We start from the raw sequence: 26,694 nt of genomic DNA, 5'->3' as shown, positions 1-26,694 counted from the left end.
GGATATGCGGGATGCCAACATCATTACGCTCTACAAAAACAAAGGTGACCGTGGTGATTGTAACAATTACCGTGGTATATCCCTTCTAAGCACTGTTGGAAAGACCTTTGCCCGCGTTATCCTGGCCAGGCTACAACTACTTGCTTCTCGAATCTATCCGGAATCGCAGTGTGGCTTTAGAAGAAGCAGATCAACTATCGATATGATATTCTCCATACGCCAACTTCAGGAGAAGTCCAGAGAGCAGAAAATGCCATTATATATGGCCTTCATTGATCTAACAAAGGCTTTTGACTCGGTAAGCAGAACAGGCCTCTTCCTCCTGCTCCAAAAAATCGGATGTCCACCAAAGCTGCTGAGGATCATCAAGTTTTTCCACGATGACATGCAAGGCACCATACAGCACAACGGTTCAACATCAGCCGCCTTCCAAATAAAAAAACGGGGTAAAGCAAGGCTGTGTCCTCGCTCCTACATTGTTTGGCATCTTCTTCTCACTCTTGCTGTCACATGCCTTTCAGACATCAGATGATGGAGTGTTTCTGCACAGTAGAAGTGACGGGAAACTGTTCAATCTCTCGCGCCTGCGTGCCAAGACCAAAATCAGAAACGTCCTGATCAAGGAGATGTTATTTGCTGATGATGCCGCTCTGGTAACACACACAGAAGAAGCCCTCCAAAGGCTCATTAACTGTTTTGAGCAATCATGTAACGACTTTGGCTTAGCTATCAGCCTTAAGAAGACCAACATCATGGGCCAGGCTACATTGGACATCCCAAACATACATATTGGAGACCACAGATTACAAGAGGTGGAGAAGTTTACCTATCTGGGCTCTACCGTCACCTACAACCTATCCCTTGACGCTGAGCTCAATATACGCATTGGCAAGGCAGCTGCTGCGATGGCCCAACTCTCCAAACGGGCTTGGGACAACAATAAGCTGACCAAGACCACAAAAATGAAGATCTACCAGGCATGTGTACTCAGCACTCTACTGTATGGAAGCGAGACCTGGACGCTATACACACGCCAAGAGCGTCGCCTAAACATCTTTCACCTGCGCTGCCTCCGAAAAATCCTCCACATCAAATGGCAGAATCATATCCCCAACAAAGATGTCCTCAGGCAAGCAGGAATACCAAGCATGTTTGCACTCCTCACACAAAGACGTATGAGATGGCTTGGGCATGTTAGCCGTATGAAAGATGGCAGAATCCCCAAGGACATACTCTACGGAGAGCTTGCTAGGGGTACTAGGTCTGTGGGTAGACCGATCTTGCGTTACAAGGATGTTTGCAAAAGGGATATGAAGGCCTGCAACATCAACATTAGCGGTTGGGAGGCAGTCGCCGGCAACCGTGGAGAATGGCGACGTACAGTAAAAGAGGGTATACAGAGGAGTGACAGAGAAGAGAGAGGAGAAATGGAAAGAAAGGAAGAGACATAAACAAGAGACCATGGCACTACAATCAGCCAGGAACAGTCTTCGCTACATTTGCAGTACCTGCCAGAGGGAGCGTTTGTCCAGGATAGGACTACACAGCCACAGCAAGAAATGTAACAGGAAATAAAATATAACAGCCGGACTAGACCTAGAAAAAAAAAAAAATGCGCAACTCCATTGTCTCCCGAGACAGAAAGGATGCCAAACCAAACATCTAATGTAGGATAAAATTTTATTACACACACACACACACATATATATATATCCGACTTTGTATGATTGTTTATAGAATGTAGCATCCAATGAAATTCTATTCTGATTTTTACGTTTTTATTACAATATTTTTTTTTTCAAATCTTTCTTTACGCGGTGAGCTGGCACAATCGTTAGCACGTTGGCTGAAAAAGTTAGCGATATATCGCCCCTAGCTACGTTCCGCCGAGGTCGAATTTACCTCTCATCCTTTCAGGGTCGATGAAATAAGTACTAGTCTCATACCCTGGGAAGTGATTAAATTTGCCCTTTAAATACCTCCCGATGGGCTACAGCAGGTTGAATCATACAAATAGCATTTTGGCCAATCAGTATGTGGCTTAGATGTCACGGTTTACTGAGCGTGGCAACTAACATCAAACTGTATATATCTATCAATCTATCTATCTGTCTATCTCTCTCTCTCTCTATATATATATATATATATATATGCGCTGAAGTCGCTGTGTGTAAGTAGCTTGCTTGCTTACAAACCACATGGTTCCGGCTTCAGTCCCACTGCGTGGCATCTTGGGCAAGTGTCTTCTACTGTAGACTCGAACCGACCAAAGCCTTGTGAGTGAATTTGGTAGACGGAAACTGAAAGAAGCCCGTCGTGTAAAGCTATAGTAGAAGACACTGCCATGCAGTGGACGGGAAATGGAAGCATGTGGTTGGTAACCAATCTACTTACCACACAGCCACATACACACAAACACAAACGGGCACACACAAACACACGCAAACGTATAAGGTGATCGGTCAATAAAATGAGTGGTGTGCATGTATCAACTAAATGTCATGTTGTGTGAAATGAAATCTATCTCTTTCGTTGCAACATAGGAACATAGGTGGGTGTTATCATATTTATCACAACAGTTCATCATTTTATTGCGTTCCTTCGTTAACTACCACAAACTGTGAAAAAGATACATTTCGCACCAATGTATTTATATGCTTGTGTGTGTATGTGTGTGTGTGTGTGTGTGTGTGTGTGTGTGTGTGTGTGTGTGTGTGTGTGTGTGTGTTTCCTTTAATGAACGTTTTTGTAGATATGGACACAACAGATACGGTTGCGGCCTATTATGTTCTGTTGACCTGAAATCCATGTGCTGCAATGAACAGAGATAACTTAGTTTTCCTACAGTGCCTCTTCATATAATTTCTCTCACCTTATAACCGCAAAAGCAATAACTCAAGTAAAAATATAACAATATAATTGCGACTGATGGGGAAATATTTCCTGTTTTAATATAGCATTCAACTAGAGCATGAATACTGATGTAGCACCAGGTTTATTTGTAATCAATAAATTATTCTCAAATTACAGTAGATGTAATTTATGTTCCGACAGCAAAAGTAAAATCCACTTATTATACAACCAACTCTATGGAAAGAAAGAAATGTTCAATTTCGTAACATAGGAAAATTATAACTTAAAGATATTTCAAATTAAAGTGATGACAACTTTATCTGGAGATCATAAAAGTATTTATATCTCAATTACAAAATACTTACACTTAATGTACTTTATATTTTTTGTTGAATCTGAGTGTTACGATTTTCGAGTATCATGTAATTTCTTAATTTTTGAAGGAAACAATGTATACGTGGATTAATATTTAGAAGTATTTATGTTATAATTTTTGCAGTACTTCGTCTGGAAATATGCCTGTCGAAAATGTTCAGTAAAATTCAACAAAAGTTGAGGCTTTAATTGGCTTTGTAAACTTTTCCTATTAGAGAACTAGTCTACTATAAATGCTCTCCATTTACCTCGCTTAAAGTACACTGGCATTTGGAGATATTACTCCACCTGCTCTCCCACGAAATAAGTGACACCAAATATTTCAGAATGGATTTCACTAGTAATTTCTCTAAATCTATGCAAACGCTTCTAAATTTATTGCACGGAGCTTCCCAATTTCGTTAAACTCGACGTCATAACGTTTATCTCTTAGAGTGTCTTAAAGATGAAGGATTACTAATGTTCTACAACTTTTACAACACATTATTTTTCGTCTGGAATAAGTGACGTAGTTTTACCTTTTAATTCTACTTAACGAAAAAACACAAATACTTGGCTAATCTAGCTGCAACCTTTCACAATTAAGATGAGTTTCAAACCTCAGCCTATATTTTCCTATTATTCGCGAGACTTTTAAGTGTTCTCTAAAAGCAATTTCATACTGTGGTTTTACACTTTAATATTAGAAGCTGATTCAGGGTCTCTTTTTTAAGACAGAGGATTGACTTTGAGAAGATATATCTTAGACCTTCCTTCAGTCGCTCAGAAATTGTTGATACTGAAAGTTATCCTACGCCCTTACCATTTCTCGAAATGTTGTTTTCTAATATAGACACAACGCCTTAAAATACATGGTATTTGTAGACCATTAAGTCATTTCAAATATCAAAATATATATATTTCTTTACTACCCACAAGGGGCTAAACACAGGGGACAAACAAGGACAGACAAAGGGATTAAGTCGATTACATCGACCCCAGTGCGTAACTGGTACTTAATTTATCGACCCCGAAAGGATAAAAGGCAAAGTCGACCCCGGCGGAATTTGAACTCGGAACGTAACGACAGACGAAATACGGCTACGCATTTCGCCCGACGCGCTAACGTGTCTGCCAGCTCGCCGGTGTTATCAAAAATATCAAAATATATAATTGTATTAATATTATTGGCTATGTAAGGTAGCGAGCTGGCAGAGTTGTTAGCGAGTTGGGCAAATTGGCGTCCATCTTTGCGTTTCAGATTCAAATGCCACCTGGATCGACTTTGCCTTTCATCGCCTCGAGGTCGATAAAATAAGTACCTGTTGAGCAATGGATTTGATTTAAGCGACTTTTCGCCGAAATTGCTGGCCTTGTGCCAAAATTTGAACTCATTATGACTGACTATGTAAAAATATATATCCTGACTTCGGCGGAATATTGAACTAGAAAGTAGTTTCGGCAATTCTCTAGCTTTACCCTTAAATTCATATTTCAACTGAATCTCTGGTATCAGAAGTAAATGGCAAATTGTGCCTTTTGGTGAAGAATTATTTGTGAAATTGTATTGACATTAACAATAAAACTTAAATGAAACCTATTTTAAACTATAATAATTTTTAATAAAGACAACATATCACCTTAGTAAAGGAACAGTAATTCTATACGCTTCTATTCCGTTACTATTAGGTGAATGAAAGACAAAGTCAGTCAGCGTTCGATCAGGATTTGCGCTCAAAATAAAAAAAGGTTTCAGACTCAATTCTTGCGTCATGAATCAGGTCTGAATATAAATGTATTTATGTGTAATATGTATTGGCAACGTAAATATATGAATACTTTTAATTCATTTAGATGTTTTGCTGATTTTTTTTTCAGGCGGAAAAAGGCACGAGTACAGATATGATGAAGACTTTAATAATACCGATACTGCTCAGTCTGTTATTTATCACAGACTGTAATGCTTACTATAGCAGCTACAGTAATTTGCCATATCCAGTCAACCGACATAACAAGCAAAATTACAATTGTAATAACTGCTTCAAGATACGAAACCTTTGCCGTGAAAACTACATGCCTTTCTGGTTTTGCCATGAAACACACTCCAGCTGCTACTATCGCTTCTGCTATCATTATAAAACGTGAGTAAAGTAATATTTCATCTTTTAAACACATCAGAAACCAATGTAAAATATACTTGAACAACAGAATCACTGCGTGGACTTGAAGTAAATTTCTATCACTTGCCCTAATAACGAGGTTAATGACAAAATGACCAGTTGTGAGGTACGCGTCAGTATGGGCCTTTGTGCACACATGTGTGTATGCATTGGTGTATGTCGAAGTGTGCATGTTGAAGCGTGTTTGTTTGGGGAATGTATATCAAGCCACTACGATCTTCAGGCGAGAATACACACATACGTATGTATGTTTCCATCTAAATGTCTCCAGCGTGAAACTCTATCTGTGAGACAAAAATTCATTTTCAATAAAGTGTACGAGTCTTCTTACCGGTGTATGTCTATGTATGTAACCCCGAAAGATGACAGAATAGTCATGCCAGTAAAACCTTTCAATATAGGTCTGGTGGACAGCTGAAAAGATGCCCTAAACTCCAGCAACAATGTTTTTACCAAAATAATTTCTACAGTTGTATTAATTCAACACAAATAAAAGATAGATTTGTATAGTATCACTAGACTGAATTATATGTAGACCCTTTATATTTAAGTTCATATGTAAATGTTATGGTTTGTAAGCAGACTTCTACGATAAATGGGTTCGATTGCTTCACCTATTTTATTATCTCTTCGCTATATATCGATGAGTGAAGGAGCGTGGCTTATTGGTCAGCGGGTATTCGACACATGATGACAAGGTAGTGAGTTCGAATACTGGCACCACGTTGTATCCTTGGGGAAGACAATCTATTTCATGTTGCAACAGTCTTTTCAGCAGGAAAAAATGAGTTGTGTCTGTAATTCAAATTACCAGCCACACACACACACAAACACACACACATACACACACACACACACATATATATATATATGTGTGTGTGTGTGTGTGTGTATTATATGGTGGCTTATTAGCAATTACAACCTAAAGGCAATATTAATAGCAGTCACAAAAGTGACGGAGGGTACTGGCTAGCATCGCTTATGCTAAAATAAGAACAAAATTTACTCCAAAGTCACTAAAACATTATACTTAATGATTGCCAAAGTGAGGTAAGCGCCTGGCGTTTATACCCGTATCACGATTTCGAATTTTGGTGTAGACCACCATAATTGTCATCAGCAGCTTTTAACGCCCATGGTAAGCTCATCTTCCTTTGTCAATCTTATAAGTAAAGCCGTTGATTTTCAAAACGGTAAAAGTGTCAACAACAAATTAAATGAGTGGCTTATTAGCAAGTAGAATCTAAAGGCAAAATTAATAGTGGTCACCAAAGTGACGGAGGGTATTGACTAGCATAATTTATGTAAAACTAACAGTCAAATTAACTCCAAAGCCACTGAAGCAACATACTAGGTAAGTCCCTAGTGTATTTAGCCGTATCGCGATTTCCCCCACCCTTTGTCAGACATTAAGTGTAGTGGTTTAGTGGCTTTGGAGTTAATTTTACAGTAATCTCCGTCACTTTTGTGCCCTATTAATTTTGCCTTTATACACACACACACACACATACACACACACAAACACACACACACACACACACACACAAACACACACACACATACACACACACATATATATATATATATATATACATGTTTGCTGAGTTAGAGGTTAAAATAACCGTCTAAGGGATAAAAGTTTCCATTATGCTACCGGTATATTACCTATATTTAAACATGGGCAAACAAGTTATGCTCATAAATTATAAGTAAAGACAGATAAAAAACAGGAGTCAAAATTTTAAGAAAACCGAAAATAGCGATAATATTGATGAACAACAATTGATTTGTATCAATAATTAATTACTAATTGTTTACAAAAATATGCATCACATCTAACAGCTGTTTCTGCTCCCAATGTTCTTTGGCATCACACTTATTATGCTAAAAATATATATCATAGTTGGTAATAAAACCGAATTGAATAATGGAGCTTCATCAGAGTGGAAATCACATAAATAAATGAAAAGAAAAGACGAAGGAAAAGTTGAATATGCTGAGAATCAAGTCATGTTGCGTGTGTATCTCCCAAGGACGTTAAGTAAATGACTAAACATATAAAAGGGTTTTGGGTTCGATAGTCTTATATACGGGGGTACATAAGTTGAATTGAAAATAATAATAGCTGTTTACGCAAAAAGGATAGGTCAAGGAAGGAGCAAAGATACAATAAAGTGTTATGATAATGATAATAATAATTATTAATAATTATGTTTGTAGTACTAAGTAATAGAATTTATCATATTAAAATGCATATCGATTAATGTCACTTTTGCTTACTAGTAGGCTTTTCAATCAATCCACCTAGTGTTCAAAGTGAGATAGCCTAAAGTGAGATAGCCTAAAGTGAGATAGAACTGGTCAGTTAGAATTTAAAAAACAAATGACCGGCTATTAAAACAGTTAATACGGGGTAAAATAAGTAAATAAATAAATGAATGATATATGCGGTAAAGGGCCGGAAGTCGCCTAGGACAATACAAAATAATTTAAAATAAAATACAATAAAATGTATTATTTCATTTCATTTTACTGTATCTTTTGTATATTTTAGATTTTCCTAATCGACTTCGGGCCCCTTACAATATATATATATATATATATATATATATATATATAATATATATATATATATATATATATATATTAGCCTGCTCGCTTAGCCAGCGGGGTACCGTCATTTGAAGGCTAAAACAATTCGAAGCGCATTGTGACCAGCGATGTGTAGCAACATCTGATAGCCTGGTTGGTCACGGTGGTCACGGTGATATATATATATATATATATATATATATATATATATATATATATATAGATATATATAGTGTAAGTGGAGTATACATTTGTGTCAATGTTTGTCTGAATCAGGAATACATCTACTTGGAACTGACAGTAAAGAAATGCTGAGAAAGGAACGCAGAAATCTTGTACATTTTATGAGCTGTGATGAAAACATTTGCCTTGACCAGAAATGCCCTGAAAACACAAACGAACAGCTTCCTGCACGCATGTCTCTTCTATATAACCGTCATGTCTGCACACTTAAATACAAGCAAGTCGTAGGTTTCTGCAAAAAAAAAAAAAGGACAACGAGAGGCCATGGTTGAAAAAGAAAATGGAGTGACCCATGCTAGGAATAAGTTTGTGGGACGATATTCGAAACGAGCTAATTCTATAACGGAATGTACTGTGAATGTTATTGCCATGTAATACCGAAAGCGCAAGTTCCACAGGAGCAGATATGGACAAAAGGTAGGCACCTGCAGGAACAGACTATTCAGAAGGCCTCCAAGACGAATCGAAACATGACACAAACTTTTCAGGCTGAAATGGAATAGATTAGAGCCAACGAACAAAGAGTGGAGGCGTATCGTGACTAGTGATATGCTGTATAAAGGCATCTGATAGTCTGTTTGATAGTGTAATAGAGTAACATCATTCCTCTATTCTTTTACCAGCTGCTACAATATTATAGAGAAATTCAGATAGCTATCGTACAATCTTTTCAAACCTACTTATTTCAGTATTGTATTTTTCATGGAAAAATAGACTGCGTATTTATGTATTCATTCCTCGGTTTTATATAATTCTCGGAATTGTCAAATTAAGATCGTAATTAATCCTTACTCATGATCACTTTCAGAATATAAAATGTATTTTGATCGATCAAATTGCGTCATTCATATTAGCATTAGAAACAATGATTACACATTTGAATTAATGGAAAGTTTTACAAATGAAAAACAATTTTGCTTTCCATCAATCACCATGAAGAGCAAAAACGTCTACTTAATTTGTATTTAAGATGACGTGCTATTATTTCGAAAAAAATAATGATAACATATGATTATGCGAATAGACATTTGTCCTATACTGACATGTGTAATCAATCATAATTTACTGCCATAGCCTAAAAGGCCAAGAGGACATAGTGCTATCCTGTAAAGAGGAAGATACGTAGTTCGCATTCTCGTATGATCATCTCAAAATCGCTTTAATATTCAATGATTCCTTTCAGTAATCTTTTAATAGCTATAATATCGAAATCTATACCAATGCAATATTCAGTTATCTCACTCCTAAACGATGGTAACTTCTCTTAAATCGTTTTTGTAATTACTTGCTGAATTTACTTGAAGTAATCATGCATCATGGTCTATTATTTATTCCTTTATTGCCTAGAGGAGGCTAAACATAGAGGGGACAATCAAGGACAGACAAACGGATTAAGTCGATTACTTCAACCCCAGTGCGTAACTGGTATTTATTTAATCGACCCCGAAAGCATGAAAGGCAAAGTCGACCTCGGCGGAATTTGAACTCAGAACGTAGCGGCAGACGAAATATCTATTTTTTTACTACTCACAAGGGGCTAAACACAGAGAGGACAAACAAGGACAGACAAACGGATTAAGTTGATTATATCGACCCCAGTGTGTAACTGGTACTTATTTAATCGACCCCGAAAGCATGAAAGGCAATTTCGACCTCGCTGGAATTTGAACTGAGAACGTAAAGGCAGACGAAATACCGCTAAGCATTTCGCACGGCGTGCTACCGATTCTGCCAGCTCGCCGCCTTTCATAGTCTATTACGAATACTACACTTGCCCATGGATAACACTTACTCTCTCGATCAATACATGAACCATTAAAGTAGTGCTAGATAACAGTCTAGTAGTTGTTTTTTTTTTTGTTTTGATAATCGTCTCGGATCAAACAGACATTTAGGAAACGCTTGGGCGTGATCGGACATTTACATAGCTGAAGAAGTGTCTTTCAAATGTGTAACCTATAGTTTGTTAGAGGAGGCCAAAGGGTAATACATGAGCAATATTTGGTGCATATTTAAAATGCACCAAATATCGCTCAGAAAATTTTCTCGATGAGAAATCAAAAAGCGTGTCCATTGTACTTGCCCTTGAGTAATTATCGGTTATGATTTGATGCTAGAGCAATCACTCTATCAATCAATCAAATTCATTTATCGATGTTCATTTATCTAGCCGATGTTATATAACGTAAATCAATAAATCTCATTTCCTAATCTAGTGGATATGTGATCAACTACATTATCTTCGAAATAGCACATCAACTCGTTATAAGTGAGCTTTGATTGTTGTTGTTGTTGTTGTTGTTGTCGCTGTTCTTGCTGCCGCTGTTGTCGGTGTTGTTTAGCCACAGGAAAACCTGATTGAGCAGATCTGAAAAAAATAACATAAATGCCATCCTCACGTTTTCTTTTAACAATAGCTTTGATTACATAAGAAAGGCCGATAGCACAGACTAGTTCAAATGTAAATTAAACACGATTGCAACAATAGCGGATCATCATTAAATATAGTTAGTAAAAACAACAGTTATATTTCATGTTGTAGTGTAGTAACCAGTAGTTTTGTTAGAGCACCATTGTATTTAACTAATTTGCAGTTTATCTATTCGAAAAAATTATGACTATATTTTAGTCTTGGGTATTTTTAATATGCTCTCAATATTCTCACAATCACCAAGACTGGTGTGGCTAAATTATTTGATGCATTTATTTTAGTACTTATAGAATATATATCATTAACCTTAAAATTATACAAGATTGTAGGGCGGCTAACTGGTAAAATCATTATCTCGCATTGCAAAAATGCTTAGCAGCATTTCTTAAGTTCGGAGTTCAAATTTTGTCGAGGACGAATTTGTCTATCATCGATGAAACGAGTACCAGTTAACACTAGGGTAGATCTAATCGACCTTCCCCTCCTCCGAAATTGCTGGCCTTGTGCTGTAATTTAAAACCAGTATTATATAATTTTGTATATATGCTAGATCAAATTTATACATGTTGCCGAAATGAACCCAGGTTGTAGTTGTTGGGACTAAATAACATTTATTTTTTAATCAATGAACTACATTTCTAACACCTTTTTTTTTACTTTTGTCAACTAGAAAAGTTTTCTAAATTTATTTCGATTCACATTACTTTAAGAACCTAATGAAAAGATGTCTTTTTTTTTCCCCTTTATTTTTTAACATGATGCGAAGAATCTATTGCATAAAACTGAAATTGAAACGTATATTTACATTTCAGCAATGATTGGTCTGAGAATGCGGTACCACTCAAAAGAACTCATCAGAATGAATCAAATCCAGATTTACTCGCTTAGTGAACATAATAAAATCAAACATCATACTGACAGCCATGATGAAATAGAGTGCGAAGAAAAGGTTATACAATATCATTTGAGCTTTGATAATTTATCTATTAAGTCAATATGCAGACAAAATTTACATTATTTTTCTTCGTTGATTTGTCTTTTTCTTTCTTCATTAATTTGTTTCTGTTTTCTGTTTTCCTTTTCCTTTTTTTGAGGAGGATATTCATCTATACAAATGGTCTGATGCTAAAAGTTTACCTAAGGCTAAACTATTTTCTTAAGAGAAATGTCTGTTTGCTTAGTCATATGATAATTAGAATCTTGAATATTAATAAGATCAAGCAATCTATATGACGCCATTCAGCAAACACACACATACACACATACACACACATGCATATGTGTATGTATACGCTGCTACAAGACATGTAAATCTGAATCCATCTATTTACTGATACTTTAACATATTTTGTACTAAAACTATCGTATTCTATTTACTTTTATACTTTACCTTTTTAGAGAAAATTTTAATTTTAATTATATTATATAATTCTAAAATTTCTGTATGCTTCATAATAAAATGTATGAAGTTCATATGATATGCTACTAGGATTGTTAAGAATTCTATCTCAATGTACCGCTAGCAAAAACGTTGTACATTTCAGACCAGGTTTTATTCATTTTTATTATATATTTTCTCTTCCACAGGCATACTTATTAAGTTGGACTCTCATAAAACCAACACCTACGCGAAAACCTTTTTAAGAAATATCATGGTAATTCTAGACAGGAAATTAGAGAGAAACTAACTGTCACATTTGCTGTGACAGTTTTATCGTCAAAGATATTGGTTTTAAAATGGTAGGTTTCATTACAGACACAGTAAAAAGAAAAGAACGACAGAAAGATAACTAGGACTTAAATATCATTGTGCTATACTTGGCTTTTAGTTTGACAATTTTGACATTTAATTTCTCATTCTACTTCGATTATTGAAGAAGAATCTAATTGCGTATTCTAATTCATAAGGAAAAATTTTAATATCATTTGAACTTTAATTTTAATTCAGAAAATTCGTAGAAATATGACTGCGGCTGAAAACATATTATCACCATGAAACAGTTTCATTCTAACTGCGGCAATGATGATGATGACAAGAGTGACATTCATTATAGTTATCACTATTATTGACGATGTTATCGTCGTAATCATTAATATTTGTCTGTGACCCAGCTTGTTATATAATCTTTTGTATATAAACTTAGTTTTACAGTGAAAATTATTCCTCTTCTAGAGGTGTTTGAGGTCAAAAATTCCTTTAATGGCGCAACACATGACCGATATATTGAGTTCGAAATAAGTGTAGACAGGAAAAACTGCAAATAGGAGGTTGATGATTACATATTTTAGACTAAAATAGTCTTCAGAGACCTAGGTAATATATTTACACTGATAGAGTTAATGATATCCTTTGAAGTTTAGAGAATTGCATAAATTATTCCGATCGCTTCACGACTAATCAATTCAATATTCATTGACTGCAACGAGTGAGAAGGAAAATCCTCATATTGAAATTGACAAACTACCCCACAGGACCAGAAAACACATCATTGTATGCATAATTATTATGCTTTCTCATAAACCATTGCTACGAAACAGTAGTGGCTTTAGTGTAGTGACTGAAAGATCAAACATTGTAATAATTAAAATACCTAAACGTATTTACATTGTATATTGCTTAGATACAATGACTTTCTTTGAGTGCGTCCCCAGTTCATATATAATCGGCATGAAGAATTTAGTTATGATATATAACAAAACCAATATTCAAGATTAAGCAATACACTAATTTTTGAATTATCCAATATACATTTCAATAAATTTCAAATGATGAACATGAGACGTAGCATATCTTCATTAAGAAATATTTTTACGGCGCCTGAAAGTACTAGTGATTTTCTGTACTCACACAAATGCTATTTTTACTTGTGTACTTAACCTGATCAGGGGCAATACGTTTAAGACCCACTTGTAGGCGACGTGTTGTAGGATGTATAAACTGTAGTAGACTTATTCTTTGATAATATACAAATTTAATTAAAATACCAGCAGCAAAGTCCTTTACTAAAATCATCGGCTTGCCTGCAATAGACCGGAATCCATAGGTGTTTCTGGCATTTAAATGCTGTATAAATATATACTACACTAGGCTGCGCTCATTAGTAACTCATCCACTGCCGCTTGTGGAATTGTACGTTATACAACATGAAAAAAACTTCTGCATCTAACGTATCTGCGTCAACTTCCATCCACCTCTCAGCGAACCACGCTTCAACCCCGAATCTGCATCGCTACAACAAGACTTGCATAGCCCCAATACCCAACCTACACGCTCCACAAATCTTTCCTACCTGGATGATTTTATACTTTTCATTACAGGTTATTTTTTCACCAGCTCTATATTTTCCCACCTTCCTCTATTTCACTTTCCCTACCCTTGATTCTAGCGTAACGATTATCTCCATGATGACTTTACGAAATATCACCCTCGACGTAATACAAAGATCAATCTCAAGGTCGAGTCTATCACTTCTGCCGACATCGTCTGCCTTCCTTTCCCACCTACTAATGCCTCTTAGGTTAGTAACATCCTACAAACACTAAGGGGGTGTATACTCTGGTTTTGACAATTAGTTTAGAAATGAAAGAAACTGAAAAATAATATGCTATGTAATGTTTAATAAATATCTTTCAGAAAAAAGCGCAAATTTTACAAATACTTTGGGAAAATCAGAAAAAATGTTTCATATACTAAAGTGCCAACTAATATAATTAACGTAGTGACCTTAATAAAATTACTCAGCTGAAATTACAACCTTAATAAGAAAAGTAATTAGAATTAATGATAATTTTTATCGGTGGAATCAAGGAAAAGAACTCCAGTTTTCAATGTGATTAAAACTAAATAGTTACATCAGTGTTGAATCCGTTTTTCTTTAATCTCCATAGTTAATAATGCCCCTTGTCGATCTCTGATAAACGGCTAAGTGTAAGTTAAGTATAAGCATAATCTCTTCTAAAGTGCAATTTAATGAAATAGTTGTGCGTTGTAATTCTATGGCAGTTTTACATGTGAATTACTAAAGGTGTGTGTTAACTTGCTTATTCTTATATTTTATATAATTTTAGATTCGGTTAGCGGAATGCGTCAGCTATTTGTCATTACACACGTTATTCTTATCATCTCATTTACAAATAAAGCCCCCGCTTAACATTAGACAACTTAGATTTTTTTTACCTACTTTTGCAATGTATAGACACTTTATGATCATCTTTCAAATATATATATAGGTTAGACGGTATTTTTATGTCTATGTTGATAGTACACAATCTTTTTAATTCCCACTTGGATCAACTTTCGATCAACTATAATGATAATAAAATTTTATTATATTTCAGATTTATGCAAGAAGAAAAATGCAAAATATTTGAAACATACTTAAATTTCATCACAACATAACAAGTAGAAAATTGTGAAAAAATAAAAGACATTTTATACAGATATCAATCGTGAAGCATTTCTAGATGTCCTACCTTGTCTATTGTTCGTTTTGATATTGTTTTAGTTTTACAAATATAGAAGAGTTTGTGATAGGTTCACGTGATCAATATCTGAAGCAATGGCTTGAAATATGTTAGAAGATATCTCCAAAATTTAGTAGTGCTAACGCTTTGAGGATGTTAAAGTGAGGTTATAAAACCACTTCATTCAAAATGGTTTTCGCTTCAATTCCAGTCTCGAAATTTCAGTGGGAGGCGATTTTATTGCAACTTAACTTCAACACTTCAGAATCACTATAATACCATACTCCTTAACGTCTTATTGCGGATATGTTTATTGCATATTTAAAGAAAGATACAATTCCATGTGTACATTCATTTTAGGCCTTAAACATATTTTCTATTAAATATGTTGCTGTGGCTGTTCTTACGAAAACACATTGTTGAATTATTATTAGATTTATTTTTCTTTATTATTTATTCTTCTTTTCTCATCCTTAAAGCATTTGCAATATATAGAACAGTATTAGTATTTTATCGACAAATCAACAAAGTTACCATTCACTATGTGTTTACTGTGTTATGTGCGTGTTTACATATCCTTAAAATTTCACGTTTAATATTTATGATATCATGTATTGTAGAATACAAACAAAACCCAGCGTCCTTATATGTATAGGAAATTGTTCAGCTAAAAGCAAATAGTGAGCTTATGTTCTACACAACAGAAATAAAGATTTCATTCCTTGGATATCGTGTTGCTTTTTTTTATCGTATCGTGTTTGTATATTTTACATAAACATTCAGTTGGGATACAGTTAAAATATTGAAATTATATAATTGACCAAAGACCAGCTATTTGGAGGTAAGTATTTGCAATGCCATAAAATAGAAAATTATTTTAATCCTTTCATGAATTGTAGCGCTTACAGAGAAAAAGTGGCATGGAATCGTAACAATCCGGTGTATCCGTATTTGTGTGTATGGATAAACTATCAGAAACATCGCCTTCCCGTGTCTTTCTGAAAAAGGCGGTGTTTCTCATTGTTTATCCATACACACAAACATGTACACACAGACACGCGTGCACACGCTCAAATATATGTATGTATGCATATAAGGTTAAAGAATTAATACTAAGAAAATACGCATTAAACGCAGTATCGAAATCTTATTTCAGTGTAAGTCCCAGGTCGTGTGTTTGCTGAGCACGTTCGCCACCTATGACTACCAGGCATCATCAGTGATACTTAGCAAACATCGTTGTAATAATTCCCAGAATTCCAGGACGGATGTTGGGTGTATATTAAAGATAAAAAGACAAGGCGGATTGTACCAACAAATAAATTATATTACCACAACGATTGTTTCATCTTCAAGATGCACTGCCTCCTTGTCAGCGTGGAACGATGCATTCTCACCAGATGGAACGCACTGAAGAAATAATGTTAAACTTAAAAAGGCCACGAAAAACACCATCAATGAAAGCTTAAATAATTAATTTACATTCAATCCTCGCATGACTGACAACCAACAACAGTTAACCACAGAAAATTATAACCCTGAAACATCCAGAACAGATAATCTACCTATAACAATGAACGTATAGAGTCTGCACGCCAACAGCATGCTGAATACACAACCAATTATAAGTGGAGTGATAGAACAACCACTACACAACCCCAGGTCATCAACAATGGTGCTCCGGGAGGGACAAATTTACTTGCCCATTGGATAATCTTAGCATGACCCGTAACATCGCCAAAAAATGCACTGTGAACTGGAGGAGAGGCCCTTATGTGTACGTTGGTGCCATGGTTGTTTTTTTTTCAGGAATCGATATAGAAATTACTATAGAAATCTTCTATAGACTCGGCCTGACGCTGACCAAAGCCTTGTGAGTGGATTTGGTACACGGAAAAATGAAAGCATATATGTACACATTTATGTGTCTGTGTTTCTTCCCCCACCATCGCTGGACAACTGATGTTGGTGTGTTGACGTTCCCGTAAGTTTGCGGTTCAGCAAAACAGACCAATAGAATACGTACTAGGCTTACAAAGAATACGTTTTGGGTAGATTTTGGGTAGATGACTGAAACGAGAATAAAAGTACATCTATATAATGCGTACATTTACATGGAATGCTAAGTACAGGATATGATATAAAAAACAAAGGAAACAAAAGGTGTTATGCAATAGTCTTATCTTGACAGCTGTTTCGGGAGCTCCATTGCTTATTCTGTAAGCATATTCAAACGTAATACATTGATGTTGTAAATGTATGTAATACCATAAGTTCTAATGGAGATGTTACGCGGAAACTCATCGAAAGAAAATGACAAAATGCTTATTTTTAGAAATGTTTATAAATATAAACATTTACAAAGAATAGAGTAGAGATAGTACGGAAAATTATAGAGGAAAGGACATGAATACTATAACAGCCTGGTCTGCTAGGTTGTAGACTAAAACAGGGAAGCTATTAACAGTAAATATCGGTAGCGATACGCGCAGATTTAAAACAGAAACAGGTGCAAGTCAGTGGATTAGCAAGTGGAAACACAGCTTGTTAGTAAGAAAGGACGGAAGGAGAGGGAGGAGTTTCACAGAATTTCAGAGTGTACAAAGGGAACGCTACGTTTTGCAGTAAAAAATATAATGATTTAGGTTGAGAGAAAGTTTTGTAGAACTAGTGGCGGAAGATTTCGTCATAGAAACGATTTTGTACAGACTACGTTTTGGTGCAACAAACTAGTCACGACAACAAAATTTGCAAGTTTGCCAGTTCCCCGTGTAGGGAGTTCTACGACAAACTATGGGGCAGAACAGATTTTAGAGTATACTCTTAGCTTTGGGTCCTGTATATTGGTGTCAATTCTTGTCGATTGTTTCGTGGTACAAGTAGAGAAGGTGCTTGGTTGTGCATGATAACGTCACGTAAAGTCAATCTTATCATCAATGTAGACCTTAGCTGAGTGAGTCTTTATCACGGTGACTATACATTTATACACAAGAATTTGTCATTCAACGTGCAATTACGAGGTACTCTAGAATGGTACGTTTTCTTACAGGAGGTTAGGAGTGGTCTATTATTAACCTCATTTTATGCCAGGACTGAATTAATATTTTTTGAAAATTAAATATTACCGAATTACTATCATGATTTTTGTAGAAATTATCCTCTCCTTTAATGTATTCTATACATACATAGTACTACGTATGAAACTAGATGTACACCTGATAAAAAAGGAACATATATTATTATCAAGAATACCGGATACGTACACCGAAATAATTCAGTAAAATAACAAAGGAAATATTGACAATTACAAAATACTTTGATATGGATGTTGTTTAGTCAAACACAGAAAATATCCAACATATTTTTTTAAACAGCTAACAGACAATAATGCTATAGCTAACATAATGAGATTTTGAAATCCACAATCTTGCGGCACGGAAATAAGATTCTAATGCAAAGCAGTACGTGCTTCCCTAAACAGTTCGTGATAATTATCACATTATGCAATACAAAGCACAATGCTAATACTAATTACATGGCATTAATGCGGTTGAGAGTGCCTAGTAATCACAGGATATACTACAGAATGTGACTGAGTCCAAAGAAAACACACACACATTCGTCAGATAAATGAAATATTAACACAAATATGCGTATGATACAATTTCTTTTGAAATTCTTAATAAAATATAGTTTATTATTGCAACTATGACTTTAAATAGACCCTAGTAATCTCTTTGTTCAAAATTCAGCTCAGTTTCACTATCTCACTTAATTGCTTTACTAAAGTGTTTACTTTATATAGTGTAATTTTATTTGAGGGCATCGATTTGAATTTTTCTATCACAGTTTCTGCATGTATAATAAGCTTGTTACTGCTAAAGAAGAGTGAAATGCTAATACACACACACACGTATATATATATATATATATAATATATATATATATATATATATATATATAATATATATATATATATATATATATATATATATATATATATATATACATATATATATACAATTGCAGCGTGGAAGGTGTTTATAAGCCATTTAAGAAACACACAAAAGCCGTTCGATTCACTTCAATATTTAAGTTTAATTTGTCAAAATATTTTCGTCGCTAAAATCCACGACCTGTTCACTGACAAAAATCCGTGCTAGGTAGCGGATTTTAGCGACGAAAATATTTTGACAAATTAAACTTAAATATTGAAGTGAATCGAACGGCTTTTGTGTGTTTCTTAAATGGCTTATAAACACCTTCCACGCTGACATTGTTTTCGTTTCAGCACACGATCTCAGATCAAATTACTTGCTATGCGAGTACATCTCGGTAACATATATATATATAGGTGAGAAAGTTGGTGTGTGAAACCGGTAATTTCTTCAAAAACTATGTTACTATATGAAAAATTTTATAACATTCTTCTAACATAACGACTTAAATATATTCTTTAACCTTATAAAACAAGCCTTCTGTAGTTTTTTCACTCTTTTCTATTTTATATATATATATACATAAACACATATATATTAAATAGATATCGATAAATATTAAATACACAGGCACGCACATACACACACGTGTTTGTGTGTGTGTGTGCATATATTTATAAGTATTTGACACTTCTGGTGCCAGCAACAAGCTATTATACATGCAGATGCTGCGATGGAAAAATTGTAAAAACCTTTGCGGAAAAGAAATTACGCTAATAGAAAATTTGTAAAAAAAGACAGTAAATTTCGGTTGTAGGTCAATAATTTCAAGTGTCCGATAATTCGAGTACATAGACTCAACTGGTACTTATTTCATCGACACCGAAATGATCAAAAACAAAGTTGATCTCGAAAATATCGCTAAAATTTATTCATTGCCATTGCTGTAGAAAATATAATATTAAAGTTTATTTAAAAGTTCTAAATAATCTACATATCTTCTGTAACAAATGCAAACAGCCAGTTCTCTGAGCGAAATGTGTTACTAGTGAGACAGTGGTTGTATGTTTATTTTTCAATTTCTCCCTTACAAATTTGTCTTCTTTCGATTTCTAATCTACTCATATTCTTACATATTTGTCTTTCCAGTACTATATGCATATATATATATATATATATATATATATATATATATATATATATATATATATTATATATATATATATATATTCGTACATATCCTCTATCTTTTTTTACAGTTTTTGCAGATGCTTATATTTAAGGAAATAATGTTTGTCCGATCTAATTTCCAAATCGTTCGACCGAGCTGACTCGGGGATTTCACTAAATAAACTCTTTAGTTTAGAATCGTTTAATGTTTCGAGACCTGCAGTCTCTAGCATCGTATCGGTATTTAAAATCGAAGACTTAGTCAGATCTCGAGGGCTAGCAAATCTCATAAAGAGGAATCAATGAAGAGTGAAATAGTTCGTGTCTAAAAACCGTCGAACATTGAGACCACCATCTTGCCAACACCATGTCAACCAAAACCGTTCGTTGTGTCCATAAAGCTAGATAATACGGGAGGACTACAAGATTTCCTGTTTTATATTAATATAGATGAATAAAAAAGAAATAATGGCGTCTAGATTATCAGACATGGTCAATGGCTTAATTCTACAAGTAAAGTATTTCTCTGTAAATTGAATTATACTTGATGAAATACTATGTTACGGGGGTTCATGTCGCTACGAGCCGTAGTATGGCACTTATCTACTAAATCAAGTAGAAGTGACTGTAATCATAATGAAAATTCCTAAAGAAATTTTAATTAACGCATGTGACAATCTGTTTACGGCAAAACGTAGCTACTAAATAGATTAATTAATTGCGAATCATTTTCAATGGGGAAATTTATACACATGATTTGATACATCTGTCTTTGTCTAAAGTCACCTGGCTTGCTGTCATGTAACAGATAACCTTCATTTAGGATAGTCAATAACTTCAGTTTGAATAACATACGCAGTCACTCAATCCAATGCTAAAAGAAACCGATATAACATCAATGCACTTGATGTCAGTCAGATTCAGTTTATTATTATTATTATTATTATTATTATTATTATCATTATTATTATTATTATTATTATTATTATTATTATCATCATCATCATCATCATCATCATCATCATCATCATCATCATTATTATTATTATTATTATCATCATCATCATCATATTATTATTATTATTATTATTATTATTATCATCATCATCATCATCATCATCATCATCATTATTATTATTATCATTATTATTATTATTATTATTATTATTATTATTATTATTATTATTATTTATTATTATTATTATCATCATCATTATTATTATTATTATTATCATCATCATCATTATTATATTATTATTATTATTATTATCATCATCATCATCATCATCATCATCATATTATTATTATTATCATTATTATTATTATTATTATTATTATTATTATTATTATTATTATTATTATTATTATTATTATTATTATTATTATATCATCATCATCATTATTATTATTATTATCATCATCATCATTATTATTAGTATTATTATTATCATTATTGAGTGAGCGAGCAGAGCATGCCATCAAAGTGACACAGGGGTAAAATATACGAAGCCCAGTATACCCATCATGACTACCCGTCTGATAAGGGTACACCAGGCACATGCATCACAACCATATGTGCGCGACATGGTGATCTCATATCAAGATAAACAGCACATGACCTTGCAGGTGGAGCCCAGTTAGAATTTTCTTCAGATCGAGTAACCCATCCCGCTCAAAAGGTCCCTGAATAAGGGTTGTTTAAGGACGTTGAACGAAACACCCATGTTTCCAGAGGTGAATTATTCAAACCCCAAAGTATCGTTCTCAACACATGGCTATGATGCTCCCCCACTACTTCTGCTCGTGATCAAAGATGCACATATCGTCAGCCACTAAGGGACATGCTCAACTGGTTAAGGTCAAACAACTGACAAGCAAATCTGTGGTATTGAGCAGAATATTTGCTGGAACCCATCTTTTATACCAAGACAAAACAATGTACATGATAACACTTCCAATCAGTTAAGATCAGAAGCCATGAGAGCCACTGCCTGGTACTGCATCAGGGCATTTATTATCATTATTATTATTATTATTATTATTGAGTGAGAGAGCAGTTCATGCCATCAAAGTGACACTGGGGTAAAATATACGAAGCCCAATATACCCATCATGACTACCCGTCTGATAAAGGTACACCAGGCACATGCATCACAACCATATGTGCGCGACATGGTGATCTCATATCAAGATAAACAGCACATGACCTTGCAGGTGGGGCCCAGTTAGAATTTTCTTCAGTTTGAGTAGCCCATCCCGCTCAAACGGTCCCTGAATAAGGGTTGTTTAAGGATATTGAAAAAACCACCCATGTTTCCAGAGGTGAATTATTCAAACCCCAAAGAATCCCTCTCAACACATGGCTATGATGCTCCCCCACTACTTCTGCTCGTGATCAGAGATGCACATATCGTCAGCCACTAAGGGACATGCTCAACTGGTTAAGGTCAAACAACTGACAAGCAAATCTGTGGTATTGAGCAGAATATTTGCTGTAGCCCATCTTTTATACCAAAGCAAAACAATGTACATGATAACACTTCCAATCAGTTAAGATCAGAAGCCATGAGAGCCACTGCCTGGTACTGCATCAGGGCATTTATTATTATTATAATTATTATTATTATTATTATTATTATTATCATTATTATTGTTATTATTATTATTATTATTATTATTATTATTATTATTATTATTATTATTATTTTATTATTATTATTATTATTTTATTATTATTATTATCATCATCATTATTATTATTATTATTATCATCATCATCATTATTATTAGTATTATTATTATCATTATTGAGTGAGCGAGCAGAGCATGCCATCAAAGTGACACAGGGGTAAAATATACGAAGCCCAGTATACCCATCATGACTACCCGTCTGATAAGGGTACACCAGGCACATGCATCACAACCATATGTGCGCGACATGGTGATCTCATATCAAGATAACAGCACATGACCTTGCAGGTGGAGCCCAGTTAGAATTTTCTTCAGATCGAGTAACCCATCCCGATCAAAAGGTCCCTGAATAAGGTTGTTTAAGGACGTTGAACGAAACACCCATGTTTCCAGAGGTGAATTATTCAAACCCCAAAGTATCGTTCTCAACACATGGCTATGATGCTCCCCCACTACTTCTGCTCGTGATCAAAGATGCACATATCGTCAGCCACTAAGGGACATGCTCAACTGGTTAAGGTCAAACAACTGACAAGCAAATCTGTGGTATTGAGCAGAATATTTGCTGGAGCCCATCTTTTATACCAAGACAAAACAATGTACATGATAACACTTCCAATCAGTTAAGATCAGAAGCCATGAGAGCCACTGCCTGGTACTGCATCAGGGCATTTATTATCATTATTATTATTATTATTATTATTGAGTGAGAGAGCAGTTCATGCCATCAAAGTGACACTGGGGTAAAATATACGAAGCCCAATATACCCATCATGACTACCCGTCTGATAAAGGTACACCAGGCACATGCATCACAACCATATGTGCGCGACATGGTGATCTCATATCAAGATAAACAGCACATGACCTTGCAGGTGGGGCCCAGTTAGAATTTTCTTCAGTTTGAGTAGCCCATCCCGCTCAAACGGTCCCTGAATAAGGGTTGTTTAAGGATATTGAAAAAACCACCCATGTTTCCAGAGGTGAATTATTCAAACCCCAAAGAATCCCTCTCAACACATGGCTATGATGCTCCCCCACTACTTCTGCTCGTGATCAGAGATGCACATATCGTCAGCCACTAAGGGACATGCTCAACTGGTTAAGGTCAACAACTGACAAGCAAATCTGTGGTATTGAGCAGAATATTTGCTGTAGCCCATCTTTTATACCAAAGCAAAACAATGTACATGATAACACTTCCAATCAGTTAAGATCAGAAGCCATGAGAGCCACTGCCTGGTACTGCATCAGGGCATTTATTATTATTATAATTATTATTATTATTATTATTATTATTATCATTATTATTGTTATTATTATTATTATTATTATTATTATTATTATTATTATTATTATTATTATTACTATTATTATTATTATTATTATTATAGCTATCATGTGAAATTGGTTAAACGAAATTTCGGCAACTAGCGTGCCTTCCACAGGTGCCACAGGCACGCTAGATGTCGAAATATCGTTCAACCAAGTTCACATACCTATGACACTCTTCTGTTTATTGCTCTATTATTTCTGGAGGAGTTACAGCAGTCCTATATAATCTTTAAAAAAATAATTAAAAGTAGACTGACATGTAGGGGAGACCGGGGTTAGTTGACTACATTTTTTACATTTTCACTGACAGAGCAATACTATTTAATGTATTGTACTGCATCTTGTATTACACGCATAAATCAACCATAGCAGAAGACTTACAAAGCTAGAGATTTCATCTGCTTATTGTCTGGGTTTATATTTTGTGCATTTTCTAAGACCGCTTAAATGTGTCTAATTGCCCCGATACCGGGGTAAGTTGACACATATAACGGGGTATTTTGACACATGAATGCATTTTCTTGGAACATACATGTTAGTGGACAGAAACACATGATATAAGCTTGTTGGTTTGATGATCAAGGGCCTTTATAACGGTTTCATTACATATCATCATCAGAGTCACAATTTAGGCATGTGAATATTGTCAGACCTGGTGTGCATGCCTCGTGAACCCAACCTTTACAATCAGAGCATTGAAGTCACACTTCCCTTCCTTTGCTGTTGGAAAAAGGCTCGCAGCACACTAAGCAATTGCACTCTTTCTCATCAGAGGTATCACATTCTTGAATTTGAACTTTTTTCTTAAGTTTGACCTTTTCCCTTCGTTGACCTGCCCTTACTGAGTCCCTTTCCTATCGTTCCTTTATCAATGTTTGTCTTCTTTTTACTTTTACTTTTTGTCTTTTCTTCTATGATTGCTCTTTTAACCGGCGAGTCAGTGAGAATTTCAGAACAACGTTTCTTTCTTCCTCTTGTTAATTCTTTCCTAGGGCCTGCTTTGGGTAGTGGAAGGATTTGAAATGGTGAAAGAAAAGACCTGGCGGCTATGTTGCTTGAAGGCCCAGGTGTTGTAGGTGCTGAAGGCCCAGGTGCTGAAAGTGCAGGATCCGGTCGGTCAGTGACATAGCTTGGTGCAAAGTCACTGTCTGTAAAATGTTGCGATTAAAAGGGCATATTCATGTAGAAGAAAGCCACTAAGAATGTTCGTCGGAGATGAAAGTACTTTTATAATAGAAATGTTATCGTTTCACTTTTGACACGTAATACTGAAATAGTGTAAGAGATAAGAAATTGCTCCGGGCTTGCATTTGGCAAGAATTTGAAAATTTCTATGGTCCATGACACTGCATGCACCCTTAGTAAAGTATGTGTAAAATTTGATTGAAATCGGTCGCTTAGTTCTCGAGTTTTAGTGATGCACACATAGCGACACACACTCACACACACACAAACACACACATACACACACACACACATATGCATAACGATTACATCCATCTTGGCTTGAGATAATAAGGTGCCAGTCAATTACTTGATTGATGTATGCCCCTGTAACGCATCGTGGATGGGTGTGAAATTGATATAGAAAACTAAGACTAGATCTAGTTTGATTTTCAATAGTTTGAGGTCAGTAAAATATATATGAATCCAAATTGACTATATATAGCTGAACGCGTATCAAGATGGGCACTGTAAGCGAGTAAACTAGTATATGTATATATGTATATAAACATAGAGTAGTTCTACAGCGAGAAAGTAGACGTTTTTAATGAACTCAAATAATGATGACCTTCATTGGCCCAGATCAGTGGTTTTCAACCAGGGTTCCGCCGGTACAGTCCAGGGGTTCCGCAAGAAGTTACAAAAATGCTAAAATCGACAGTAATTTTTAATTCTCCTGTGCAGATATGTGTGCATAAGACAATTAAATTATTGCACAGGGGTTCCTCGAGTCAGTGGAATGTTTCCTTGGGGTTCCGCTCCAGCAAAAAGGTTGAAAAGCACTGGCCCAGATGGATGAACTAGAAAACATCTACTTTTGAAAGTATAGTTGAATAATATAAAATTTAGATAAGAGAAAACCATACTGTTTGTTTGGATTTATACAAGGGAAATTAATAAAAAGTTATAAAATCAGCATGTTTATCTTACCATTGTTTGCTGTTTATCATTTCGAGAGAAATTCAGCGAAGCACTCTGAACACGTCTGTGTATATTTCCTTACGACATCGGTTCAGATATAAATCTTCTTTTCTCATTATGAAAACAAGTATCACGTAACAAGAAAGAAAAACGATTTATTATCCTGATCGGCCTTGTCGTTATTTATTAATATGATGTATTGCTCTTAACTCAAATAGTTGTAAGGACAGCAATATTTTACCCAATCATTCTATAACCCGTCTAAATAAACATAAAGGAAGTATCGTATTATGAAAAA

General features: G+C 34.9%; 1 long non-coding RNA gene across 1 annotated transcript in view; it reads left to right on the top strand.

Moving 5' to 3' along the window:
* LOC115223878 overlaps nt 1-15,844 on the top strand; it is a 37,557-nt gene extending 21,713 nt beyond the window's left edge. Inside the window, exons 2-5 of the long non-coding RNA XR_005003208.1 lie at nt 5,086-5,348; nt 11,466-11,602; nt 12,241-12,393; nt 14,992-15,844. This is a non-coding gene — a long non-coding RNA (uncharacterized LOC115223878). The remainder of the gene's footprint in view (nt 1-5,085; nt 5,349-11,465; nt 11,603-12,240; nt 12,394-14,991) is intronic.
* Nucleotides 15,845-26,694: the final 10,850 nt, after the last annotated feature.

The sequence above is a fragment of the Octopus sinensis genome, linkage group LG2 (assembly GCF_006345805.1).
Source record: "Octopus sinensis linkage group LG2, ASM634580v1, whole genome shotgun sequence".
NCBI classification, from domain to species: Eukaryota; Metazoa; Mollusca; class Cephalopoda; order Octopoda; family Octopodidae; genus Octopus; species Octopus sinensis.
The sequence above is the reverse complement of the archived record's forward strand: the minus strand, read 5'-3'. Positions and strand labels throughout refer to the sequence as shown.